Genomic DNA, 17,924 nt, shown 5'->3' with positions numbered 1-17,924 from the left:
AATATAGAACTGGTGGATCATGCAATGAATTTTCCAACTTTTTAACTATGAGGAATGGGAGACTGCTGTTCTAACCTGCAGTCCTCTGAAGTGTGGAACAGGCTCTACATACTTTGGAATATCCCTCCCAAAAACTTGAGGAGCCAAGTGAGGATGAATCTTGCTAAAATTGCAACCCAGCTCAAACTCACCTAAATTCTTGATGGAAGTGCAGTCTCACTGACAGAAAGATCAATCTTACAGAACACACTTAGTCTCATCTGACATGAAAGAAGAAATTGCTATAGACAAAGACTTCACTATGTAAAGGAAAACAAGGAGGAAAAGATACCAACTAGATTCACACTTTATCTAGAGTTGGCAGTTACTAGCTCCAAAGCGGACTGGATTAGGCCAGAGCCAGAGGAGGAAGTCATTAACTCAAGCCGAATTACATTAGCCAGGGCAAGAAAGAGCAGGAAGGAATTGAAAAGCCAGTGAATACAACTGTCCCGCAGTCAACAAGGTCACAGGGTCTCAAAACAACTGATTGACAGAAGGCAAATTGACAATGCATGAGTATTTTGGGAAGGAAGAAGGTGAACAAGTCAACTGAGCTGGCAAAGAGGAAATAAAAAATTACTGAAAAGGAATGAAAATGGCAGCACAACCTATCAAAATATGAGATACAGCAAAAGCAGTGTTAACAGCAAAGTTCATGACAATTAATGCTTACATGAAGAAATTTAGAAGACATCAAAAATGATCTATAAATGCATCTTCAAAGATTTTAACAAAATAACAAATAAGACCCAAAGTTAGCAGGAGCAAAGAAATAAACTTGAGACCATGAAAAGATACAAAAAATCACTGAATAGAATAGCTGTGTTTTTTAAAGGTAATACAATTACATCAATGGAGTTGTGGTAACACAGAAAACCTAACTAGACCAATAACTAAGAGATTGACTCAGTAATAAAGAGTTTTCCAACAAAGCAAAGCCCAGGACCAGATGGCTTCACCACTGAATTCTGCCGAACTTTTAAGAGAGCTAATTACAATTCATCTCAAAACACTCAAAACGATTCAAAGGGAGGGAATCCTCCCAAGCTTCTTCTATGAGGCCAGCATCACCTTCATCTGCAAACCACAGAAAAATAGGAAAACTATAAACCAATATTCATGATAAACACAATTTGATGCCAGTCAAAATAATATGTTTCTTAGATCTAGAAAAAAAACAGGTTTGCTAAATTTCACATGGAAACACAAAGGCCTTCACATGACTAAACAAGCTTAAGCAAAAAACCAGAAATGTGAGCATCCCAATACCAAACTTCAAGTTGTACTACAGGACAGTTGTTATCAAAACACCCTAGCACTGACACAAAAACATCTATGCACTCAATAGAACAGAATTCCCATAAAATTACGTTTGGACAAATGAAACAAAATCAGTACTGGGAGAAAGGACCAACTCTTAGCAAACTATGCCTGGAAAATTGAGTTCACATGTGAAGTACAAAAAAACAGCCCTACCTTAGACCTTATACAAAAATCAATCTAAATAGATCAAATATCTAAATCTGTGACTTTACACCATCAAATTAATGGAGGAAAACCTTAAGGACACTTTGCAAGATCTAGGCATTGCCAAGACTTCTTGCAGAAGACCCTAAAAGCACAGGATATCAAAGCATAAAGAAACAAGTAAGACTACATCAAGCTAAGAAACTTCTGCACTGAAAAAGGAAATCAACACATTGAATGGGAGAAATCCCAACAGGATAGGAGAGAATATTTGCAGATTACATGGCTGGTAGAACTTATATTCAGGGTCTATAAAGAGCTTTTGAAGAAATTCAACAACAAAACAAATAATGCTATTGAGAAACAAGCAAAGTACATAAGACACTTTTCAAAGGATGAAATATAGCACCCAGCGTGGTAGCCAAGTGGCTAAAGTCCTCACCTTGAATGCTCTGAGATCCCATATGGCCGCCAGTTCTAATACAGGCAACCCCGTTTCCCATCCAACTCCCTGCTTGTAACCTGGGAGGCTGATCAAAGACGGCCCAAAGCCTTGAGACCCTGCACTCATGTGGGAGACCAGGAGGAGGCTCCTGGCTTCAGATTGGCTCAGCACTGGCCACTGTGGCCTCTTTGGGAGTGAATCATCAGATGGAAGATCTTCCTTTCTGCTTCTCCTTCTCTCTGTGTGATTTTCAAATTAAAAATCTTAAAAAAAAAATATGCCAACAGACATGAAAAAATGCACAGGGTCACTAGCCAACAGGGAATACAAATGAAAACATAATGAGATTTAACCTAATCTCAGTTAGAATGGCTGTCAGACAAAAACAGAAAATAGTAAATGCTGCCATGCTGCCGAGGATGTTGAGGGGAGGCAGGGTGGTACCTTAATCCAATGCATGTGGAATTTAAAGTAGCACAATCATTATGGAAGACAATAAGGAGATTCTTCAGTTATCTGAAAATAGATATACTACATAACCTAGTCATCAACTCTCAGGAATTGAACCAAGCAAGATAAAATCGGCATATGAGAGAGTTGTTTTTATACCTAAATAGTTCCACAAATAAGAATGAAATCCTGTCTTTTGCAACAAAATGACTACAACTAAAAGCCATTATACTTTAAACAGAAAAATATCAAATATTTTCTAACACGGGGCTACTAATATAAAGTACACAAAAAGTGTCTGCTTTCCCAGACCACAAAGAGAGAGCTGGATAAGAAGTGGAGCAGTCAGGACATGTATCAATACTCGTGCCGGTTGATAGCACTACAGGGTGCAGGACTAGCTTATTGAGCCACAGTTCCTATCCCAATCCCTCTTTTAAGTCTACCATCTTCAGCCATGACAGTATGATCTCTTGTCGTCCAAATAGGGTGGCTTCAGTTTCCTAGTCATGAAACACTGAAAGAAAAAAAAAAAAAGTACTTCCTTCCCAACCTCTCTGTTAGAGCCAAGTATTTCCCAAATCCCCTTAATGGACATCTCTCAGGTATATTTGGCCAAAAGTGATAACATCTCTATGAACAAATTAATCCCTTACCAGGAAAAAAAAACTTACATCAATTAATATTTACCCCATGAAGCAATAGAGGGAATGCTTTGCTATGCCTGAATACACAACAGACCCATATTCAGGCAAGTGTAGTGATTACAGCGAACCACGGGAGGGAATGGATTCATAGGAGCAATCCCAAAGTCACTGAAGGGTCCTAAACTAGGTGATATTTATTCTTTAAGGACATCCTCTGCTGACATGGAGAGCAAATGGAAGGAATGGGATAAGTGGGTGATAGAGAATGCTATTAGGAAGACTATACAATATGAAGAAATTATGCAGGCTGAGGAAATATAGAAAGGGATGTCAGATATCATTTCCAAGTGGAATTGACATGAGAAATAAAATAGAAGGTTTGCCTCCAGGTTTCCTTGAACTTCTGCTGCCCTTGTTTTGTTTGCTACATTGGACCTTATTATTTTTTATCGTAACTCCTTCATGTGAATAGGAGTTCAGGTATACAAATATCCTTCAGCATGGTTTTGAATATGTCATGGAAATTTTTATGCAGAGCATATTCAGTAACAGTTCTAAGAAACTTTCTAATTTCCATTAAAATATATTTTATAATTCATGCACTACTTGAAGTTTCAAATTTAAATTTTCAAATGTACAGTGACTTTTAGTTACCTTTTATTATTTATTTTATATTAATTATATCATAACAAAAGAACATATGCTTTATAACTTCTTAAAGTTTTAACCAGTCATGTTGCTTTTATAAATAATCTGCCTCCTTATATATATATTTAATAGTTATGAATTCCTTAATTGCTGAGTGTAGAATCCCACACAAAGCCACTTCAAACTGATCATAGAAAAGTTGGATAAAATGATAAATTTTTTGACACAAAAAAAATGTCAGCCTTAAGCATAGCTTTTCACACAACACATTCATGAGCTTTTGGAAAATCCCCTGTATGCATGGATTTTCTAAGTCTTCACAACAAAATAAACATATCTTTTCATTTCTTTTTACAGGAAATTGAGTCACCCCTCACTGCTTTCCTAAGCCACAAGCAGAGAACACTGGTGGAGTTCCAGCTGCTGGTGGAGTTCAGATCGCCGCTCACTGAATGCTCCTGGGTACCAGTCACTGCAACATCACACTGTTGTGTCTGCTGCTTTCCTGTATCTGTCCATCTCCAGATTCAGTGCAATGCCTATTGGAATTCTAATGGCCTTTTTTGGTGAAAACAAGAAAATCTGATTTTCAAATCCACATGAAATTTCAAAGATGTTCAAATAACCAAAACAATCTTGCAAAGAAAAATAAAACTTGAAGATTCGGTCTTCCCAATTTCAGAATCTGGTACAAACCTAGAGTAATTAAAACAACACTACCATAGTAAAATATAAACATGGAGGAAAATGGAATATAATTGTAAGTCTAGAAAAAAATGAATACACCTACGCTTAACTGGTTTTCCAAGACCATTTAATAGTGAAAAATAATCTTCAATAAATGATACAATGACAATTAGATATATGAGTAACAAGATGAAAGTATCTATTTCATTTCATTTAAAAAAATTAACTTAAGGTGAATCAGTTTGCCTAAATATAAGAGCCAATACCATAAAACCCTAAAGAAAAAACTGTTAATTGGGGGAAATCCCAGTTTATATGAAACTGTAACACAATTCAAAAATTCAAAATAAATAAATATATATAACTTTCCTAATAGTGGATTTGGCAATAAACTTAGATGTTAAATCAAAAGCAGAAGCAACAAAATAAATTGGACTTTATTATTATTAGTGTAGAAGAGGAAAAATGAATATAAAATTAAAACACATAATTATGATAAAATGTCAATAAATTGTAAATTTGGTGAGGGCTTAGTGTCTAGAATATAGGAGAAAATTCCTAGAATACAAGAACAATATTCCCAAAGATTTCCATCTCATACTGTTTCTACTCTTGCTCAATAATTTACCTTTGATCATACAATAGACTTAGTTATCTATGTCTAATAAAAAAGTTGGGGCCCGTATGGGAGACCTGGAAGAAGCTCCTGGCTCCTGGCTTTGGATATGCTAAGCTCCAGCTGTCTTAGCCACTTGGGGAGTAAAGCAGCAGACAGAAGATCTTTGTCTCTCCTCCTCTCTATATGACTTTCCAATAAAAAATAAATCAATCTTTTTTTAAAAGTTGGGGCTGGCACTCTGGCACAGTAGTCTAAGCCTCTTCCTGTGGCACTGGCATCTCACAGTGACACCAATTCAAGACCCACCTGGCTTTGGATTGGTCAAACTCCAGGTGTTGTGATCATTTGAGGAATGAACCTGCACATGAAAAATTCTGCTCCCCTCCCCTTTCTGTCTGCGTTACCTTCTCTAACTCTGCCTTTCAAATTAAAATAAATCTTAAAGAAAACTAAATGCCAAAGATAAAACAGTATAGCCATAGGCAAAATAATAAATAAATAAGGAATAGGGTCCAGAGTTGTGGCATAGCCAGAGTTGTGGCTTGCAATGTTGCCCTTCCACATGAGCACCAATTGTGCTCCAGCTGCCTAGCCACTGTGCCTATCTACAGAGTGAACTAACAATAGAACATCTTTTTGTCTGTGTCTCTCCCTTTCTGTAAAACTCTGAATTTTAAATAAATTCTTTAGGAAATTTCAGAAAATATCTTCCTGGCTTTGGTATAATTTCTTAAATATAACACAGAACTACTAATAAACACTAGATATTTGAGTGAATTAAAATTTTAAAAACCAGGGACCAGCATACTGGTTCAACAGGCTAATCTTCTGTCCGTAGTACCAAGATCACATAAGGGCACTGGTTCATGTCCTGACTTCCAATCCAGCTCTTTGCTTAGGACCTGGAAAAGCAATGAGGACTGCCCAAGTCCTTGGGAGGTTGTATCCACACAGGAGATCTGAAGGAAGCTCCTGGCTTTGTACCAGCCCAACTCTGACCATTGAAACCTAGGGAGTAAATCAACAGATAAAAGATCAATCAATTCTCCCTATATATCTGTCCTCCTCTCTGCAAATAGGCCTTTCAAAGAAAAATACATAAATCTTTAAAAACATTTAAAAATTCTACTCCAAAGACCCAGCTAAATAAAAGGCAATCCAGCAAAGTAAAAAAAAATGTTTAAAATACACATATTCAACGAAAGACAAGAGAACTCATATGCAGAATATGTATTTAGAAGAACACAAAAATTAATCAAAACTAAGATAATTCAACTTTTATAAAGGGTGCAAAAAGTAGAAGACTTGAACTGTATTTCACAAAGGAGAACATTTATGTAGTCAAATGGCTTAACTTACATTATTCATCAAGGAAACAATTTGAAAACAAAAGAAGGTATCACTGTACATCATTACAATCTGCCCACATGGCTCAAAAGAACAAAGAAAACTAATTCAGGAGGATGTGAAGTAACCGAAATTTTTATACATTGCCAATAGAAATATAAATTACTACAATTATTTCAAAGAATGTTTCAGTATTATCAAATGAACATACGCATACTCTATGGTTCAGAAATATTACTTAATAGGAATTCATTCAACATATCAAATATTTATGTTCACAAAAGACACAGTCAACAATTTGAGTGGCACTATTCATGATAGCCAATATGTGAAAATCATTCAAATGTTAATCAATAGAAAAGTAAATTTCAACTTTATATTTACACTACAGGATACTATTCAACAATGTGCATGGATACATCTCAATAATGGAAAAAACAGTCAGTGGAAATCGTGGGAAGAGGATTTGAGTACTGGGGGAAAAGTCTCGCACATGAGTGGTTGGGGAGCTGCGGTTCAGAATTATGAGTCATGTTCTATTTCCTGTCTGTCTAGTGATTACAAGGTCTGCCCCCTGTTGAGTAACTCACTGAAGTATGGTTTTATGGTTGTATACCATGAACATTACATGTCATGTATATTTTTAAATGTATGTTTAAAAGAGAAAAACAGTAAATCTAATACAAGATATTTGAACATAGCCATATTACAAATTCCTGCTTTGTCCTGGCATTTTTTCTCACTAGCATACTGCCGATTCCTGGTCCCTGATACGTGTACTTCTGTGTTGTGGTCTGATCTCACCCTTTGGAGAGTATACATTTTCACTTACCCTTGACCTTTTTCTTAGTCCACTTCTAATAAGCCCAGGGAGCTACCTACCTGCTCCAGGTAGGTACAAATCCCTCCACGTGACAGACATCACGACTGGCTCTAGCACTGAGGAGGAATCAGAAGTATTCACTCACATGTTGTGCACACCTTATGTAGGGACACATCTAGTTGCTTGGGGAAACTACAAGTTCCCCTTCGAAAGAATCTGTGTTTTAGCCTTGTATGTATGTGACTTAACAACCTGGCACAGAGCCTGGCATGAAACAGATATTCAACAAATGAGAAATATCGTTGCGAAAGTGAAAAGAGCAGAAGGGGTAATAGAACAAGGCCTGGAAAGGGAGATACTCCTATGCTTCTGGCCCTTATTGAGAGCAGTTAGACTGCATCTACCTCAAAGTTAACAGTTTTGTTTCCTTATATTTTATCCTACACTTGAAATCAAATATACCTTGTTCAGTCCCAGGAAGGCACTCTTTGCTATAATTATTTGATTACCAGAGAGATTTATGAGCCAAACTAAAAAGTCTTATTAATCACAAACTTCTACAAGTGGGAGCTTTTCACGTAAGAGACAAACTCACACTGCTTAGTCACCCTATTGTCCGTCTAAATCTGTTTTGGAATCAAATAGTACTTCATGTTCACAGGCACAGAATAACATTGAGTTCTTTGGAGTTGAACATTGTGTTCTAATAACCAAAAATGATAAATATTGTATTGAATAAAAGACAAGCCCAACACTTCAAAAGATTATAAATCTTTATGATCCTCCAAGCAAAAATGCATCCCTATTTTCCTAACAAGGGAGTATTTTGAATGGTTTAAGCTATTGAAGAGACTAGGTAATATTATGCCTGTAAAAGAACTTGGCTTTTTTTCTATTCAGTATGATTTATTGCTTGGAGGTGACGGTGTTAAAGAAACATTAAGTGAGTAGCAAATTCAGTTTATGAACCAAGAGGAGGTATGCTAAGAGGATGCCAATGTCACAAAACTAGAAGACTGTCAAACAGCAGCTGAAGATTATTTACCTGGGAAAAGAAACTGAAGATTGGAGCACAGAAAGCAAAGACCAGTGACATTCAATCAATTCTTTGGTGAGAATTCGTTTTCAATAATCTAGGCTAAACAAAATTTTCCACTGACCTTCTCTACCACTCAAAAGTCAAGTTTACCCGGTAATCCACACCTCATTTCACCCTACAATTATTTCCCTGTTCTTACATCTTGAGCATGACTGAAGAAAGCTGTATAGTCTGCTTTGTCTAGAAGCATGTATTTCTCATTTCAGTTGCAAGTAGAGTGCCAGTATACTGTTTGATCAATGCCCACTAATATTCATTTCAACAGCTTTAGAAAAGTCACAAATGTTTCAGGCAGATGGCAATACCACCACCGTTTATGAAAAAGAGGTCATGTATAAAATTTCTGAATAAGAGATGAAAGGACTTATTTTTCTTAGTCCTAATTTTAAAAATCCTAGAAAGAACTTGGATTTTGTCAACACATTTATCCTTAAGACTGAATAGTATATAATTAACTGTTCTTACTCTAACCCAAATAATAATAATAATAATAATAAAGGAATAGGATCTCTCCAGAAAGAGGAAGGTATGTATTCCCAGATCAAAAATATATTTAGGGCCCGGCGCGGTGGCGCAAGTGGTTAAGGTCCTCACCTAGCACGCCCGGGATCCCATATGGGCGCCGGTTCTAATCCCGGCAGCCCCGCTTCCCTTCCAGCTCCCTGCCTGTGGCCTGGGAAAGCAGTCGAGGATGGCCCAAAGCTTTGGGACCCTGCACCCGCGTGGGAGACCCGGAAGAGGCTCCTGGCTTTGGATCGGCATAGCATCGGCCGTTGCACTCACTTGGGGAGTGAATCATCGGATGGAAGATCTTCCTCTCTGTCTCTCCTCCTCTCTGTATATCCGCCTTTCCAATAAAAACATAATAAAAATAAATCTTAAAAAAAATATATATATATATTTAGCCCATCACTGAAGTTACAGTGTTTGGCAGATATAGAGAAGTATACCCCTTTAACTGTCTAAACCTGGCACTGATTGAGAAATTCAGATAGAGGACAAAGTACTTATGACATTGTAATCTTAATTGAAAAGATTAACTCATCTACAGCAAATGTCTACATAGGTTATACTTGACGCCATGTCTAGAGCTTGAAATTATACACCCAATGTGACAATTGGAGACAGATATAGTTACTTCCCGTCCACAAAACGCACAAAGTGGAAGAGATGCATTTTTATGCAACATGATCATTGCGTGAGCTATATATTGTTATAAAAGAGATTATTAAATGTTTACTGAACCAGAGATTGTAATCAACACTTTTGAAGATTTTTTTTTATTGGAAAGGCAAATGTACAGAGAGAAGGAGAGACAACGAGGGGAAACTTTAGCCTGCAGGTTCACTCTTCAAGTGGCCACAACAGCCGGAGCTGAGCTGATCCAAAGCCAGGAGCTTCTCCTGAGTCTCCCACATGGGAGCAAGGTCCCAAAGCTTTGGGAAATCCCTGATTTCTCAGGCCACAAGCAGGGAACCTGGCAGGAAGTAGAGCAGCTGGGATATGAACCGGCACCCATATGGAAACCCAAGTGTGTAAGGCCTGGATTTAGCCACTAGAATATCGTACCAAGCCCTGAAAAGCATTTTTAATGCTCTGCTTTTATCTGTACTTGACAAACATCAGTAAACCAAGTGAAGCCTCAGAACTTAAATTTTTATCAGTGAAACAAACTGATGCATGAGAGAAATGCCAGAGCCAAGGATAACTAAGCTGCAATTAACTAAGGAATAGGATGAAATAAATGTTAAATATCAAACAATGTTTTTGAAGATTTATTTACTTTTACTTGAAAAGCAGATTTAAAGAGAAGGAGAGACAAAGAAGGATCTCCTCACTGGTTTATTCCCCAAATGGCTACAACAGCCAGAGCCGAGCCAGTCTGAAGCCATATAGGCCTAGTGGCACAACAACTTGAGCCACCCTCTGCTTCTTTCCCGAGCCATAAGCAGAGATCTGGATGGGAAGTGGAGCAGCCAGAACTCAAGCCCATCTGGGATTATAGTGCTTGCAGGTGGAGGATTAGCCTGTTGAGCCACTGGACCAGCCCCCAAAGCAGAATTTTTAAACCATCAATAGGAAACAATAAGTTCTGAAAAGAAAAGCAATGGAGAATTTGACATATGAGAGCACTGAGAATAAAATTCAGCAAAGGGAACCAATGAGCATAATTTCAAAAAGGAATATGGTATCTGTGTTGTATCAGTCAGGGCTCAGAGATCCAAAACCAGAAAGAGAAATTAGGCTGCATGTTTGTTGGAGCTGGCTGAAGTTTCAGTGCATAAGTAAAATTCATTTTCTCAGGGATGCCCTTGTTCTGCATCTAAAGTCTTCTAATTGGTTGAAACAGGTCTACCCATACACATAGAATTAATTCTCTTATTTAGTCAGCTGAGTATCCATTTTAACTCCATCAATGGAAATACTTCACAGCACCACCTAGAGTTATATTTAACTGTATAGTTGCAAAGTGTAGCCTAGTAATGTGGACATGTAGAATTGATCATTACAGGTATCAGAATCCAAAACTGTAATCTTATGTCATCAATGAAGAGCGGACAAAAGAAAACAGGCTGTGAATGAGAGCAAATGAAAGTCTCTCCCCAGCAAAGCAAACCAGCTAGTTTAGCAGATGTCTACTATGTCCAACGGAGTGCTTTTGTCTCTAATGAAGTTGTAGTTCTTACAGAATTGTAAATCTCACAAACCCATCATGAAGGTGGCTCGAGGCTAATAACAGATTCTCTATATTAATTGTAGCCTCTACTTTGATCACCATCCTTGGATCATACTGTGGGTCCTGCCCCTCATTTCTTACCATGCTCTTCATCCCACTAAGAGTGGCCTCACTGTCTCTTTCTCCCTCCCACTTGCTATAGGACAACCACTCTCACCTGTGTTAACGCTTGCTGGACTTATTACTCTAATTTTTATAGCATGCCTCATGTTCATCCTATCTTTCTTACTATGCAGTAAACTTGGGAGGCAAACAAGAATTTTTATATCTCAAGGAATATATTGCACATAGTTGAGACCTAAAATAAGTTTGATAAACAAGAATTACTATAATGATGCATTTTAAACATGACTAAGATTTCAGTCCAAAAGTTCAAAAGGCTGTAAATAATTAATAAGTCATCCTGACAACTGAAGACTTACTTAAACTATTTCTAGCCTTGAGAAGTCTTTCCCTGTTATGCAATATTAACATTTCTATTGAATGATATAATTTCAACCAAAAAGCAAAAATGCTGAAAATTAAGCCAAATACTAGCTTCCAAGTTTACTTTTTTAGAACCATATACAACATTTTAAAACTTAGCAATTTTAACTCTCATTAGTACACTTAATAACAAGATCTCCTTAAAGTTGTCATTAAATCTGTATTCAATTTTTAATTGTGATTTTCATCCACAGAGCAGACATCAGTAGGAACCATTACTATGGGTGGCATAAGCTTGATTTTTCAAGAGAATGAGAAAAAGGAAAAGGACATCAGGCACCCTCCATACAGTTGTTTGGGACTCCACGGGACTAAAACACTCACTGTTTAAGCCATTGTTGAACACATCTTCACAGCCACTACACATTCTCAATTTCATTTTCTTAGTTACCAAAGCTATGTACACCCATTAGAGCCTTTGGGAAACACCAGAGTTGGAGATTTATCTTTCCTGGCTGTCTCTGCTGTGCTTCCAACATAGCCCACAGCCTCGGTGAAAGAACTCTTCATGCCAAAGCACCGTGTCATGCCTTAACTTCCCAAAAGGTGTCTGCATGATAACCATCAACCAGGCCATAATACCCATAAGAGGTGGACAGTGCGTCATCCACCCCAAAGTCTCCCATTCTTCCAGTGGCTCTTCCACCAAGTAGAAAGCACCTCAATTCCATACTAGAGACATTTCCAGGCTTGATTATGGAATACAGAGAATGTTCACTGTTCACATGAAGTGTAATTTATATTCACAAGTAAGTTGTGATAAGAAAACTGGAACGTTCAGTAATGAAGACAACCAAAGGCAAGCACACAAGGGGAAGTCTGTCTCAGACAGGTGGAATGAAAAAAGCAAAACAGAGGGTATACCAGAAGGGAGGCTGGAGCCCAAACACCAGAAATGGAGTGCTGGGCAAGGGTAAGGCCTCAAAGGCAGGCACAGTGGATGTGAAACTCTCATTATTTTGCTTCAGAATGGTCCCACATGCCCTCAGGCCCATCTGACATTCTTATATTTTATAACAGAAATGAAAACCATTACAAAAAAATGTACACCCAAGCAGATGGCCCTTTATGCCCTGTCTCCTGGGAAGGGCTCTTTCACTAAATGGCTCCATCACCTGACTCAGCTCAGAGGACAGCAGTGAACACCAGGTTAAGGGTAATTGAACCCAGGGGGCCTCACACGTCTTCAAAATAAATAGGAGTCTAGACCTCTTAATAGGGGAACAAGGAGAGCAGATAAAAACAGGCTGAGACTTCCCATTGAGAAGACTAAGAATGATTGGCTTTGGGCAGGTTTCTTTTTTAAAAATTGGGATCATTTCAAGCTAGAAGCTGCAAGTACAGTACAAGCTTTAGTTTTCTGAATCATGATAGTAGGCTGCTGAGCTGATGCCTCACCACTTAGAAATAAAGACATCGCCTTACACATCTCTAACTCCATCATGAAAATCAGAAAGCTAACACCGGCACATCACTATGCCCTGATCGCCAGATTCATCCAAGTTTCTATGGATGCTGTTCTTCAGGACACATTCAGATCCACACATTGCAGTGAAGTGACAGTGGTTTCTCAGCCTCTCTTTGATTCAGTCTTCAAGTATTTCAAAACTACAGGCTGGTTTGTTTGTTTTTGTGAAACAGATTTGTCCGCTGTCCCCTTGTGGTTGGATTCAGGTTTGGTTCTCCATAGCAGGAATTTCACAGGAGTGTTGGGTCTTCCTGTCCTTCAACAGGAGGTATTGTCCCATGATTGACTTTGGTCACACTAACCTTTTGGCCAGATGGCTTCTGCTAGGCTTCCTTCCTAACAGATTGCTCAATTTTTCCTTCATAATTAACACATACTTTGTAAGGAGGTACATTGAAACATCAGCGACCTTTAAAAAAAAAAAATCACACTTTAACTCATTTATAATTAAATGAATTCAAGGATTTTTTTCTAATTTGCAGAAGCCATTATTATTATTATTGTTTTATCTGACGCTCAAATTGTGCCCAGTTAGAGGCTTTTCTAACCATTTGAAATGTCCTTACACAACTCCATCATGTAACACTGCTTTCTGGCATAAGAAGTTATAGGTCCATCACACCTGGAATCAGTTATTTCTCCAAGAAGTTCTAAATACCATTCTCCACAGAAAGGTAATATAAGGCAGAATCAAAGGATTAGGAATGTTCAAACTCATTTGGGTATTGCCTCTCCCAGGGTGTTTCAGTGGGTAGTAACATGTTGTTTACTTATGTGTGCAAACAAGCAATACACATATGTACAAGTACATAGGAACGGCAGTTAATTCTTTATTCATATCAAAACCAAAAGATCCTATCCCTTTCTTTCTGTAGCTCCTTCCTTCTCTGTCAAGCAGCCTGACTGACAAACATTATCCATCCCACATTGTCGTCATTGCCCTTTCACACTCCCCTTGACATCCCACACTCAGCCAGCCTATTTACGTGAACATATCCCTCTCCACATACCTTTCAACATCACCATTAAACATGGAACCTTCACATAATTTTACCTTGGACCATACCTGGGCATCGTCTTTCTGGCAGCTTGCAGACATGGAAATTCTTTCCCATCAAGCTAGTCTGCAATTTAACTACTCTAAACAGGGAAGTGAGTAGATAATATTTGCCCAGAACAGGCAGAAATCAGTCTCCTTTTGTGGGATTTATAGTTCTGCTTTCCTCTTGTCTCAGACAACTCACAATGCTATTGCTATACCACAAATGCTATGTTATATAACACATGCTTTTTTTAGACGCCTAAGGTAAAATCATCTCATAGTTCTCACTAGTCTCCTATCTTGGGTCATTTGGGTTATTTTTCGGCTTTCACTCATTAGTATCAGACATTCTTTAACTAATGCTCAAAAGAATACAGATATCTAATTTTGATCCATGGCTACATAGTTCTGATATTCCTGAAAGTAACTGGCTCTGGCCTCTGGTGGGAGTAAAGAGCTTTCTGCTGGTGCTTTGGGGATGTGGCCATGAGGTGAAGACAAGCACAGTAAATGGGAGACAGACATGGCCAAACAAAAACTGCAAACCAAAAATCCATGCTTGGGTCACCCAAAAACAAAAAGTTAAATTGCCTCCCATCGATTTTGAGAACAAATGTTGGGATTTTATCAATTTTCCTAGATTATGACATCTGCTGGACTTCATTTTTGTGAGTTCTTTTTAATCAAATGAAGCTTTTGAATATCTGAGTCAGTGCTAGGTCAAGTGGCAGATTTTTATATTCATTATTTGTTCAGTGAAATGGAACTTTTAGAAGACAGTCAATAAATCACGCTGTCACTTGAAAAGTGAGCTCAGAAAAAGATAACAGGGGTGGTAAGACAAATTATAAAATGCCAAATATATTCATTGTAATTCATTCATAAAACAGAGAACTGATTTCAATCTTTGCAGTATAATTCCAATATAACCTTTCCTTTCCCTCAAACAGCTCAGAGAATTAACTTTAGCTCTGACAGCTCTAAATATAGAAAAAGTCAGTTTTACTTAGGCCCCGGGGATTATAAAATGTTAGTATCATTTTTTAAGCTGCTCAAGTCCCACTTCCATATGCACAGCCCATTTCTAATATAAACTATGAATAACGAATAGCAAGCCTGTTTGTCTTCAACTCTCACAATAATCAAAGCAGTAGATTCATTCATGGAATAGCACAGGCCCCAAAGTCTAGCAGAGTTAGGCTCTAGTTCTCATATTAACACTTACTGAATACATGACCTACACTTACTTAAGTTCTGAATCTTATTTATGCCACCATTCAAATTTAGAATATTTATATTCCAAGGTTGTGCTCAAATTAAACTGTGCTTTTCAAATTAGACTGTACCTGGGAACTTTCAAACATCCAGATACTTAAGCCTAAACATGAAAGTCTTAAGCATGAAAGTCAGAATTTCTGGGAAGAGACCCAGATGTAAGATTGTTACGTAATTCCTAGTTGCTCCGAGGTTTACAATTCTGTCAAGCTAATGTATGCCACTATCAGCACAGAGCCTGTCCTACAGTAGGAATGTAGTGAAGTGGCTATAGCTATCGTAAACAGTCAACTCCAAGCATGTCTTTCTCTATGGCTTTTCTTTCCATTTGCTTGCCAGGCAGTCTCCAGACACTTAAAATTATTAACATTCAGGCTTGGTGTGGGAATGCTCTGAGACTTTCTTTTCCCTTCTAATCTCCTTATTCTCCATCTACTGTCTAAAGTAACAATCTAGTACCCCTACAACAAAAGATATAAGGATAAGCTAGACAATGACTCAGTGGAGCGTATGCTACAAGCTCAAAGAGTGAGGCATTCTGGAGACCCAAGTGGCCTCCTGGGAACTGACTCATAACTCACAGTACTAGGCTAACAATGGGAGTGAAATGTCCAATTCATTATTCCCAAACTAAGGATTCAGTGCACAGTGCAAGTGTTTTGATTACTTTATTATGCAATTAGATTTTGATTGTAATTCCACTTTGTTCAGATAAGTAAACATTGTCTTTGTTAATTTCAAATCACCATGGTCATAGCTGCAGTGGCACTTGGCCAAGCAAAGCCAGCAAGCTTCCAATCTGAAGAGCCTCCATCTTCAAGGCTGCCAGACTGATTTGTTTGTTTTTACCTCAAGTGAAAATATAATTAAGATGAGAGAAGTGATGAGTTCACCCTCAGGGAAGTGCTGCTTCAGAAAAGCAAGTGGTGATATCCCTACATGCATAAACCCCCTCATTTTTACATTTTTGTTTTTTCTATGTCTGACATGCACTATGGGAGTATGTCAACCATTCCCTGTAGGTTTCTGAAAGATGAATGATGTTATGAAGACCTGCTAAATCACAGTGATGATTGAAAACTGGCAGATGAAAAATTGAACTTCCCAAGCCATGCATTTGAACCAAACAGTATTAAGTCTCAATCCCTCTTTTAAAATCTCTAAATTCTTCTATTGACTAATGCTCATATTAATAAAAATAAGTCAATTTCAGTACTGTTGGGCTATTTCTGAATCATGTATAAAGTATACAGCAATATTCACTTTCATCTTTATTTGGTCTTAATTTGCTTCAGTCTCTCTACATATTTATGTCAACACCTTTGCTTCCATTTTGCTTCTCCATACCCTACAACAAGTGAATATTGTGAGACAATTTTCACTCAATCTCTAAAACCCCTTTGCTTTGACCACCTCATCTTTATTCCTGAGGGACGGATCCCTTTGCTAACGTCATGGCCAGACAAATGCAATACTGAAAATACAAGATTTACAGCAACTGCATAGTAGGCTCACATCCTGGGAGAAGAGACAGCACCATGAGGGCAACGTGGGGACTACAATAGGGAAGAGAATGAACAAGAAACTGAGAGGCAGGCTTCGTGTAAACAAAAAAGTGTGGTGATCCCAACTGCTATGGTAGAGTCCAACTGGCCTGCTCAATAATGCTGGGGCTGGCGGGATCCCAAGGCTCCTGGGCAGCCACTGGACCTGTGCCCTGTGAGAACAGCCCCACAGAGGAAAGGTAGGTAGGGGCATTTGCAGTTCATTCAGGCAAGCTCCTCCCAGTCTGCCTTAACTTTCAAGGAACCTGTAATAACAGGTATCCAATTTGGATTTTATAACAGGCTCACACACCATGGGTTGTCAATAGACAGGCTCATTTGAGCGACAAATAACCAAATGTTCAGCACATTCAGCAGAGGCCCTCTTGTTTGCCTTTTTTCGTGAACTTGTAAATGCTATGTGGGTAAGGTCTTGTTTCTCTTCCACTGTCTCCCTAATACCACACAGAGAATGGCATAAATATGTCCAGGAGATAATTTCATCAATTAAATAGCATTTTCATCAGCTCCCTTGGATCCACCACACTTGAACATTCTTTGAATGTATTATTCTAGGGCATCAGCTCAGCTTCATGTTGGCAAAGGAAAACATGACATTAAACTCTTGACCTTGTCATCTCCAATTTTGCAATATACCATAATCATTCCTGTCCTACTTTCTAGAGCTCTCATTAAAACAAATTCCAAATTTCAATCTCTTTATACTTTTGATATATGCTTATTCAGCGTGTATGGGCTACACAAGATTATTGGCAGAAAACCAACACAGAAAGAGCCAGCCTCTTTCAATTACAAAATCAGAGCAGCCATAATGGACAGTATGTACTACCATGCATGTCTTCCTCAGCATCACTGAAAATGTCAGGAACAGTACACTCAATTATGCCACACTCTTCACCATGTATAATTCTGGAAAATGACTCAGCCTTCTGCCTCCCTCTTACTCCTTTAAAATTCAAAGCCCACTCTCAAATAATGTTACTTAAATGTTGACTTGAGAACAAAATATACCATACCGAGGGACAATTGTTAAAATCAACCTTATAAAATCTAACCAAAGAAATAATGAAAGCCAAT

This window comes from Ochotona curzoniae, unplaced genomic scaffold, assembly GCF_017591425.1.
Source record: "Ochotona curzoniae isolate NIBS_2020 unplaced genomic scaffold, NIBS_Ocur_1.0 contig_64, whole genome shotgun sequence".
Lineage (NCBI taxonomy): Eukaryota > Metazoa > Chordata > Mammalia > Lagomorpha > Ochotonidae > Ochotona > Ochotona curzoniae.
The sequence above is the reverse complement of the archived record's forward strand: the minus strand, read 5'-3'. Positions refer to the sequence as shown.